Source organism: Candoia aspera, chromosome 7 (genome assembly GCF_035149785.1).
Source record: "Candoia aspera isolate rCanAsp1 chromosome 7, rCanAsp1.hap2, whole genome shotgun sequence".
In the NCBI taxonomy this organism is placed as follows: domain Eukaryota; kingdom Metazoa; phylum Chordata; class Lepidosauria; order Squamata; family Boidae; genus Candoia; species Candoia aspera.
This window is the reverse complement of record NC_086159.1, coordinates 35,007,829-35,019,868: the sequence shown is the minus strand read 5'-3', so window position 1 is coordinate 35,019,868 and position 12,040 is coordinate 35,007,829.

Here is a 12,040-nt window from a genome sequence, read left to right as displayed (position 1 = left end):
CATGTACATGGACTTTTGGAAACTTGTTAAAACTTGGCATTTCTGGAAGACCTTTGGGACTTGCATGCTGTCAATTAACTCTTTTGTGATATACTAGATTTTATTGTACATCATTTTATTTATTTTACTGTTGTATTGGCTTAGCTGTTGCTCTTGTATATTGCTTAGAGACTGTCAATTGAAGTGGTGAATAAATTTGTAAATAAAATAAATAAAAATAACACTAATGCTTTTCCTACACTTAATAAAATCCAGTTTTTGCTCAGAAAAGCATTCCATACTTAGGAACTCTCAAAAGATAATATATCTGCAAATGCTTGTGTCTTCCTAAGGGACCCTCTTTCCATTAGGTGAGGACCGATGAGTTAATGCTTTCATCAATCCTCCAACTTGCTCCATAGCATTGCAAGTCCTTGGCTTTATTTCTACTCTCCAGGAACTAATTTGCCAGACAGCTATCTGCTAATCAATCTTATTTCTCCCCCATGTGGACAAAACAAAGAAGACACAATCCAGGGTGTGAACAATAATAAAGAGAGATGATCCCCAAAGTTTGCTTTTTAAGCTGCTGCAGAAAAGACTAAGTAGGGCTTGGATTCATGGGGAAAGAACATAAAAAAACCTTTGATGGAAACATAAAACAATTAATTTCTAGGTCAAAGGCACTCTCTTCTTTTTCTAGTTTACCGAAATAGATCAGGAAACTAAGTATCCCATCAGCCTGCATTCTTGGGGGCTTACGATTTTTAAAGGACACACTAAAAACTAATTGTGCTTGCAAATTTACATCAGAAGAATTTATTTATATCTGTAGTATAAAAATATCATTATAACATCTACTTCCTAAATGCTTCAGGTGTTCCTTAATATAGTGGCACACCAGTTTGTTATCCCCATTTAACTGGGTGTGCATGGCTGAATTTAAGGAACAACATATATCTAAGAAGTTCTTTAACGAAGCAAAAGTTGAAAAAATTGCCACTACAATGCAATAAGTTCCTGACATATTATTACGGCATTGTCTAGAAAGCCTTTGTCTAACAAAGGCTGAATTTTGCATACAAAACAGTCATTGTTAAAGCACTCTACCCCTCTTCCCTCCCTCCCCCAATTCCTGCTATCTTAGCCCATGGGCACTTTGAAATACATCATTAGCACCACTAAATTTATCAATATAAATTTGAAAATGATTCATCTGCAATTCAGAGACTAGCCTGGAAACTCAAACATTAAAATTCATATTGTTCAGGAAAAAAGCCCCAAGAAAAGGAAATAATTTGGTCTAAGGCTTTAATCAAAATGACAAAAACCCCACAATTAAATATAACATGTTTATGTTTATGATAATTGTTTAAACTGATGATAAATTGTAAAAATCAGGAATACATACCTGAAATGTCTTTTCTGAACTGGAATATGTCTCCAATCTGTACTGTGGAACTGGACTAGTTACTTTCAAGTTCCAATAATGTGTATAAATTACAATTCCATGCTGATTGAATATCACTATCCTTCTCTCTCTCTCTCTATTCTGCCCCCCTCCCCACCCCCCACTCTTTCTCTCTCACACAAACATGCAGCATGTTATTCTTCTTTGATTATATTTTCTTGTACAGCTTGTACAAAGGTCAGCCAATGCTAGTTGTCCGGGACCTGACTCTCCAAGTAGTTTAAGTGACTGAATCTAGTTGACAATTTAAGTTCCTATAATGCCCCAGAGCAAAGCTACCTTGAGGAGCACTTAGGGAAATTTCAAGAACTATCCACTGCAGCCTGCCATCATCAGGTAAACCTGTTAGACCCATCAGTGAAGGTGACACCATCCTTAGATCTCAATCAAAGCAGCTGGACCAGCTTCAGTATTGGAAGAGAAGGTAAAGACTAGATACAAATGCACTGAAATTGCATCATATTATTCCTGCACTGTTTTGCAAATAGACTTTGTTAACAAGCATTAAAACAAAACAAACAAATTCACTGTTATCTCTATCATAGTCCTTTCCCCCATACTATCATTCCCAGAGCTTTATAAGTTCAGGTAAAATATAACATAGTTCAGCATATGAAACTTCCATCCCACAATCATATAGCTAGCCCAATGATATACAGAACATCTGCAGTAATCCTCATCCTATCATTATCATCTCTGGAATCTAATACAAGTCTATTTGGGAAAAGAGAAAGAAATGGTGTCCTTGGGACAATTGATTTGCCATGTATCTCACCTCAAAAAGACAAATCAACTTCTAGTCACCCCTGAGGGAAGAAATGACTATATGCAAGCAAAACAACTAATATGATGAACACAGGGGGACCTTTTTGGAATCTGGTTTTTCTAGGACATTGTAGTTGTGATAATAAACTTTATGAAGATCTCGCTGCCTGCATTATATCATCCGCTAGGTTTTCTGCCAAGAAAGCTTCCCACAGTTGGAGAAATAGAGGCAAGATTTGCCTGTGGCACATCCATTATTTATCTCATTCCACAGGTGTTTTGTTTCTCCAGTCCTTTAAAATGTCATTGGGAGACTTTGTCATGGCTGTTTTCTCCAGCATGTTTGCAAATCCCTCCTAGTTTGGTGCTGTCTGCAACTTCAACTGATGTACAATTTAATTATTCCCTTGCAACATTTATGAAGCTATTAAAGCAGGCAGGAGCCAATTAAGGAAGGGAAATACGGTTTAGGAGAATAGAGAGACTGATGCTGTTTCAATGTCATGCTTTGATATTCTCCCTTGGAGGACTGCTGGGAAAATGTGCTATTTGAAAATAACTACAAAAAGTAACTAGTCATTTTCACTGCATCCTGAGGTAATTCTCCAAGAAGGCTTGATTTATGCAGTCTTCGCCCCTAACACTTAATGTATGTTTATGCTTAATTAGCCCCTAATCAAACTTTCTGACTTTCTGGACCAAATCACATTAAAAGGTAATTAAAAATACTCTTCAGGTTTCACCTTCCTGCTGGTTACTTCTCTATCTTCATAGATGCCTATTTATATGCTTAAAACTCTTTTTGCCCTCCTCAAAACTTTTATTACTCCTAATTAGGACACCTCTATACTGGAGCAGAAGTGCAGTGGAGAGATAATACATGCACATATACATATATGCACATTCAACCACACAGACATACTCAGTGCCATGTTTTTGGCCACCTGGAATTAAGATTGTAGCTTTGATTTTTATCCTATACTTTTAATAGCTGCCGGACATGCAATTGGTGCCACTTATTAAACTTTTACCTGGCACTGTAACTCCATCATATGGACATCTTTCACTCTACTTCTCTGCCCTGCTTTGGCGTAGTAAGCACATACAGTGCAAGCAGGACTAACAGAAACATTGGCAATCTTACAGAACACATGAGAGAAGTCTCTCATGCTATAAAGCAGGCTGCCCAATCTGGTACTCTCTCCAGATGGACTGGGACTACAGCTCCAAGTATTTCCAGCAAACATGGCATTCAGCTGTGGGTATTGCAGTCCCAACACATCTGGAAGATGTTAGATTGGGGAAGGCTACTATACTCCCTCCCATTCCCCTTTTTCTACATGGGATGTTTTCAGAAAAGAATCCTAGCCTATGTGTATCAAGTTTATATTATTGTATATGTAATGCAGCTCTGCCACCTGCAGATTAGATCCATGTCCCACCTGGCTCTTATAAGTGTTGTGGGGGAGAGACAATTGAATTCAAGCAGTGGTAAATATATCATTTGGCGGGGGGGGGGGGCTGTACCTCCTTCCTTGAAGGAGATGTTAGTGCAACCCCTCCTGAAGAAGCCATCTCTCTACCAATCTGTGTTGGATAATTTTTACCCAGTTTCCTTCTTGGGGAAGATTTTGGAGGTGGTGGTAGGACTGCAGCTGCAAAGAATTGTGAGTGAAGCAGATTATGTCATTCCATTTTAGTCAGGGTTCAGGCATGTGTTTGTTGCTCTCATGCATGACCTTTGGGACCTGGAAGAGGGGAGTGCAGCTCTCTTGTTATCATGGTTCTCTCAGCAGTTGTCCTAACAGCCAAGAACCACGCTGAGACAAGGAACAGGTCTCTAGTGTTGTATTGCTGCTACATAACAGGAAAATCCTAACAAACTGAAGAAGCGTGGGAAAAACCCCAACATATAAACCCCAAAGGCTAAGGCGGGCCCGATCTGTGTCTCTTGGAATGGCTACCTAATTCCTCAGTGCTACGCATGCGCTTTACAGCCTGGATGGGAGCCCCCTGCTCACCATCCTTACTCATGACAGCAGTGTTTGATATCATCAACCATGGTTTGCAGAGGTTCTACTCCTATCTGAGCAGGTAGCTGCAGTCAATAGTTATGGAGAATGAGCAATCAACCCATTCTATATGTGTTGCCACAGAGCTCAGTTCTTTTCCCCATGTTGTTTAATATCTGCCTGAAACTGCTGGGTGAAGACATCCTTCAGTTTACAATGAGATATCATTGGTATCTTCATGATACCCAGCTGTATATCTCCACACTGGATCAGACAGGAGTTACAGTAGATGTCGTAATCCACCCTATGGGTATGGAGTTGGATAGAATGAAATAAGTTAAAATAAATCCTAGCAAGACTTAGTCGCTGTTTGTCCAGAAGCCATCAGGTTTGGCCATAGTCCCTAAACTGGTTCTGCCTGGAGTTATATTCCTTCTGAAGGAGTAGTCCACAACTTAGAATCACAGCCTTTGTTTGATGAACAGGGTGAGGCTAGGCCATGGGAGCTCTGCTCAGCTTTGGTTGGTGCTCCAGTTGTGGTCATTTATGGAATGGGAGGCCCTGACAACTGTCATTCCTGCCCTTATTACCATAAGATTGGATTACTGCAACCTACTGAGGCTGCCTCTGAAAACCATCTGGAAGCCTCAATTAGTTCAGAATGCAACAGCCTTCATGGTGTTGTTTTAACTGATTGTTTTTATTATATTTATCATATGTTTTATGTAAGCTGCCCAGTATCTGTAGAAATCATGCAAGGTAATAAATACCATATTTATAACATAATTATTCTCATTTTTAATTGATGTTATTCATTACAGTAGTGGAATTTGGGTTTTGTTGGTACCCACATGTCAGTCTTGCCACAAGTTGTGTGGCACCTCCAGCACAACAAATAGTATCTAAATAGAAAGTGTAAATCACAGTCTTAATATTCAATTCAACAGTGGAATATCACAAACAAAACTATTTTGGCCCAGTGCTAGGAGCTTAAAACACCTAAGAGCATCAGCAGGAACAATTAGGCAATACAACAGAGAACATGACCCAAATAGGGAGTGTTTCTAGATGGACAACTTCTAGCTAACAGCAGTTTAGAGCTATTTCATTTTTTCTTTAATAATGAATTTTCGGTAGTAAGAATAAAAAGAGCCAGTTTGGTCTAGTGGTTAAGGCGCTGGGCTAGGAACCAGGAGACTGTGAGTTCTAGTCCCACCTTAGGCATGAAAGCTGGCTGGATGACCTTGGGCAAGTCACTTTCTCTCAGCCCAACTCACCTCACAGGGTTGCTGTTGTGGGGAAAATAGGAGGAGGAAGGAGTATTAGGTATGTTCGCCACCTTGAGTTATTTATAAAAATAATAAAGGCAGATAAAAATAAAATATATAAATAAATAAAAGATGTAAGAAGTAGTGGAAAAAATAGAGGAGGGTTACAATTAGAAGATGACAGCATCTGGATCCTTGTAAAAGTTTGATAATTAGACATTTCACAATAAATTTCTAAAACCATTCAAGCTCATATCAGAAACAGAGGTAGAATTCCATCCTTGAGAGGGAATAGGGCTTCACCAACAGACTAAGATCAAATGTTTAATGATGACAAATTAATGAGTCAAGGCAAACCTGAACCGAGGAGCAGAAAACTTTATTAACAGATTATCTAATTAATTTTCATTTGCACTACACACAATATGAAAATTAGAATAAAACAAAATATGAACAAAATTAAAGCATAAATGAAGTTTAGAGTTTCCCTTGAATAGAATATTCTAATATTAAAAAGTCAATACTCAAAATTAGCTGTATAGTAAGGATATGAAAGAGACCCAGTTTGGTGTAGTGGTTAAGGCATCAGGCCAGAAACTGGAAGACTGTGAGTTCTAGTCCTGCCTTAGGCACAAAGCCAGCTGGGTTACCTTGGGCCACTCACTTTCTCTCAGCCCTAGGAAGCAGGCAATGGCAAACCACTTCTGACAAACCTTGCCAAGAAAACTGCAGCAACTTCTCCAGGCAGTTTCTGAGAATCAGACACAATGAATGGGGGGGGGGGAAGGGGGGGAATATGAAAGTAGAAGAAATCAAAGAACTTTATAAATTTAATTTATTTCAGAGTGATAGATTTAAGCATACATCTGTTGATATCAGTGGACTTTTGAAGGGCTTAACATGGCTGCATCTCTATCTTAAATGCTGTATTTCTAAACTAATTTAAAATCAACATGAATATATGAATGTTGAGATCTTTGAAGATGACATATGCTAAATGTTTGATGGCAATTATCTCAGCACCTTCCAGCTGTGTTGATTACAATTCCCATTATACTCCAGCCAGCACTGTCAGTGACCTTATGCCTGGGGGATGATGGGAGTTATATTCAAAATATTTAGAAAGGAGTATTTGCTGAAGGCTAAGGTTCAAAGCTATATTTTTAATACTATGTTTTATTCAAAGATGTGTATTAGATTTTATTTATTTCCAGTAACTTTGTTTTTCTATTATTTGAAATTTTGCACTGAATATTGTCAATTAATGGAATACAAAAAGGCAAAGAATATAAGAATTGCTGGTAACATGATAGAAATTTATCAAATGTAAAAGTCAAAGAAGCAGTCAGAATTTCTTCCTGGTCTGCACTAAGTGTTTCTCTAAACAGGTGCAGAGATTTTAAGGCCCCTTTCCATTTTTTAAAAAGATCAAAGAATTAGAACTAAGAATACAATTAAAATTTCAAAAACTGCAAGTATATAATAGTTCTTTGGCCCCTCTGATTTTTTTTCTTCCAATGTCTTGTAACCAATGTGTATTTCTAGTTGTATGTTATTGGTTTTTTCCTCATGCATTAATTCTCCACAGAATACCAGAAGCACAGATGCTTCCTTTGCTCCAAAGAAAAGCTACCAGGTGTTGAAAAGAGAATTGGCAAGAGTTAGCCATGCTGTGACAATGCCAATTTCTAAAGAAACTCCCTTATGGAGAGATGAATGTGATTCTAATCACTTCACTTCATTGAGAATATTCTGTCTGGGAGGGAAAAAAAACGGTGAGATGGAAATATCTGGAATGGCCTTATACCTTTGTTCTTGCTTTGGAGAAAAACCTTTTGTTCATACTTACAAATAGATTATCTGGACCATCAGCCAGGTGAACTGAAGTTCACTTCTACAAGTAATGAAACAACCATTATGCTGGAGTTTTATATATATATAATGTGTGTGTGAAAGAGAGAGCCAAGTATTTAGGATGTTTTAAACAGCAGCACATTTTCTCTCCAGACAGTTCACCTGACCTGTATGAAGAAAAGTAGTTAGATATTTTGTGTGGAACAGAATATCTAGCTGTGTTACTTGCTCCCCCTTCTGGCTTCAGGTATAGTAACACAGAACCCATTTATCTGAGTGCTCAACCTGTCACAGTGTAACTGCTGGCATTTTTTGTTTAATTACTTTCATAGCTTGTTCTATAGAGAAAAAGGAGGGGAAAAGATCATTTAATGAATCCATATGCAGTGCATAGAAGGATTTCAAACACTTTTTTCCATTATTCACCTCTATAAGAGGTGACTATTATAGAGGTGAATAATTTGCCAACACACACACACACACAGACACTACCCTCAAAAAACTATCTGCTCAATTGTCCCTGCCCTCTGGAAACAAAATGAAATGTGTTTAGGCTCAGAGTCAAGCCATATCTCAGTGACTGACATGTTTTGGTTTTTTTATCCATGATCAAAGAGAAAAGCTAATACAAGCTTACTATTAGTTAGTTTAGGTTAGTTGGTAACTTCTCTTCTATAAGTGAATCTGTCACATTTTGTGAATAGTGTTCTAAATGATCCACAAATGATTTTAACAATGGTTGATTCTAAAATATTTACTTCCATGCCAGATACAAACTTCATATGGCACTGATACATGGATTCAATATTTTTTCCATTTTTATCATGACCATGATTACTGTCTCTATGATACATGCATTATTCTAATAATAACCCCAAGCCCTGCTATGCTGCTTCAGCATGGTGATGGAGGTTTTCCCAAGAGGGATAAGTGAAGCATGCAAGGAATATATACCAAGAATATATATTGATAAACCACTCTTATATTTTACTAAGAAAAACACTTTAATAGACAATACGAAGTGATTGTTGATACACTGCTGGATGATGGGACCCTAAGGTCAGATGGCACTCAACATAAAGCCTTTGGAATGTCCAGTTGCTAATGTTGCCATGCAAGAAAAGAACATGTGAAGCTACAAAGACAGAATTACAGTGGTGACATGGAACATAAGAAGCATAAATATAGAAAAGCTCAACAAAATGATAGATTAAATGAATCAAGTACAGTAGTCCTTGCTTAAAGATAGTAATTGGGACCAGCAACTTCACTGCTAAGTGACATAGTCATATAGCACAATGTCATGTGACCATGTCAGCTTACAACAGCAGTTGTGGTAGTTTCAGTTGCTGTCATTAGGTGAACCCCGCACACTTAAATCCTGTGGTCATGCAATTGCCATTTGCTACTTCCTGCTGGCTTCCCATTGGCTTTGTTTATTGGAAGCCAGCAGTGAAAGTTGCAAATGGCAATCATGTGACTACGGGAAGTTGTGACCATCGTAATTGTGAGCCGGTTGCCAAGTGCCTGAATCACGATCATGTGACCATGGGGATGCTGTGATGGCCACAAGTATGAGGATCCATCATAAGTCCCCCTCGTTCAGCACCGTTGTAACTCTGAACAGTCTCTGAATGAGTGGGTGTTCAACAAGGACTACCTGTACAGATTGACATCTCAGACATCAGTGAATTGAAATGCATTGGAACTGGGCACTTTCTGTCAGATCGTACTATTTACTACTCAGGATGTGAAAAACAATGAAAGTATTGCCTTCATAGTCAGGAAGGATATAGCAGTAACAGTACTTGGGTACAATGCAGTCAAAATGATAGAGTAGTATCAACTAGATTTCATGGACAACTCTTTAATATAATGGTTATTCAAGTTCGTGCCCAACCAGTGATGCAGAAGAGGAGATTGACAAGTTTAATGATAATTTTACAATCTGAAATCAACAAAACATGCAAGCATGATATGCTGCTCCTGGTTAGAGAATGGAATGCCAAAGTTGGAAATATTAAGCAGGAAAACATAATTGAATTGTAGGGCTTAAGCAATAGAAATGAAGCAGGAGAATTTATCAGTTTTTGCCAATCCAATTATTTCTTTATTGCTAACACATTCTTCAAACAACTAAAATGACACCTATGTATGTGGACATCATCAGATGGAGCACAGAGAAATCAAATTGATTTTATTATTGGTACAAGGAGATGAAAGAGATTGGATATAACAGCACAGACATAGCCAGGAGCTGTTTGTGGAACAGATCATTGACTGTTCATGTGCAAGTTTCAAGTCAAGCTAAAGGAGAAGAACAAAGCAAACCAGTTTCTACATGATCTTGAGCACATACCTACCATTTCTGAGGATAACAAGAGGAACCACTTTGAAGTCCCAAACCTCATTAATAAAGAACCAGAAGAACTGTGAAATGAAAACAAAGTAGTAGTTAAGGATAAATGTAAAAAAGACTGCCAAAGACCACGAAACAGAAGAAAGCAAACTGGATGTCAGAACGGACAGTAGAAATTGCCAAGAGGACAGAAGCCAAAACCAGGCTGTCTTGAAGGCACTTAACAAAGAATTTCAGAGAGGTGTTAGAAGAGACAAGGAACAGTATTAAAATGATATCTATAAAGACACTGAAGATGGAAAGAGACACAGAAAAACAAAGAATGTTTTCTAAAATTTCTCCAAACTCAGAAGAAGGTTCCAGCCTTGAATTGGTATGCTAAAGGATGTCAACCAACAGATAATAACTGATTCAAAGAAGTTCTAACAGAAATGGAAGGAGTATACTGAAATTCTGTACAGCAGGGATGTTAACATCCAAGATAACTTAGAAGATATTCCCTACCTGAAAGAACCTGTAGTACTGCAAGATGAGGTAGATCAGTGCTGTGGTCATTACCAAGTCCAAAGGCTACAGGAGTTGATGGGATACCTACAAAAATCTGGCAAGCAACAGAGGAAAAATCAGTAAAGTATTTTTACTGTGCCACAAATCTGGACAACAACACAATGGCCAAAAGACTGAAAAAAGTCAATTTACATACCAATGCCAAAGAAAGGAGACTTAATAGATTGTGCAAACTATCATACAATATCTTTAATTTCACATTGTAGCAAAATAATGCTCAGGATAATCCAATGTAGATTAGAGCCCTACCTACATGGAAAAAGAAATGCCCAAATGTTCAAGCTGGTTTTAGAGAAGGCTGAGAAGCAAGAGACATTACTACTAATGCATGCTGAAAAATTGAGAAAGCCAAAGAGAACCAAAACAAAGTCCATGTGTTCTTCATTAACTTTAGAAGGGCTTTGACTGTGTCATCCATGTCAAGCTATGGAAACCTAGGAAAATGGGAATCCCAGAACATCTCATTGTCCTCATGCAAGACCTATATATAGGACAGGATGCTGTACTCTGGATAGAACATGATGAAACAGACTTGTTCCTTTTAAGACCACAGACAACAGTAAAGGAATCAGCAGTCAAGAACTACACCATACACTAGGACCTGTAAGGTAGCAATGAAGCCCTTGGGGAAAATATTCAGATGCCAGGAGATACCTATACAGAGTCATGAAGTGCTTTTTTTCTGTGACACTCTATGGTAGTGAAAGTTGGATTTTGAAGGAGCAGGATAGAAAAGTATTGATGTTTTTGAACTTTGGTGTTAGAGAAGAATAGCATATATATCCAGGAAAACAAGCAAATGGATCACAAAACAAATGAGGGAAAAAGGACTAGGCTCAAACTATTCTGTTTTGACATACATGTTTTTTATCTTTATTTTACTGTTTCTTACTTTTGTGATGTAAGCCACCATGAGTTGTTTCAGAGTTTGGATGGCCTCTAAATCTAAACAAACAAACAAACCATTATGTGAAGACCCAGATTGTTTGAGAGGTCCATAATGCTGGGAAAAGTAGAAGGAAAAAGAAGAAAATGATGAGTAGCAGTAAGATAGGTGGACTTGATTACAACAGCAATGAATGCACTACTGAGAGACTGAAAAGGCCAAGCTGAGGACAGATTATCCTGGAGAAAATCTATCTGTATGTGGTTGCTATGAGTTGACATCAAATTGATGGCACCTGATCACTGATTATTTTATGTATGATGCTCATGTTATTTTATAACAGTTCACCACCATAGGCATACTAATATTAGTGTGTTTATGTACAGTAAACTCTCAGTTAACTGGAACTCAAGCAACTGGCACTCTCAAGCAACCGGCAAAAACAATCAAATAAATAATACAGTAGACTCTCAGTTAACCAGAACTCACTCTCAAGCAACCGGAAATCACTCTCAAGCAACTGGCAAAAAATCAAATAAATAATACTTTAAATAAAATTTAATAGTAACTCTCAATCAACCAGAAACTACATTTATCTGGCATCTACCAATCCTCATGGGTGCCGGTTAACTGAGACTCTACTGTAATTCTCAGTTTTATCATGTATTATAATATTGTCTGGATGTTTTGTTCATGTAGACTATTTTAAGTTGTAGGCCTTTGAATGTAAGTTATTCATTCATTATAGGAAAAACAACAATGAGCTGTTTCAGACACATTACAGATTAATAGAATTATTAAGGTATAAACTTTTACGGCTTAGAGCCCATAGCATCTGATTAAAAGAAGTTGGAAAAAATGCTTTTGATGACATGAATT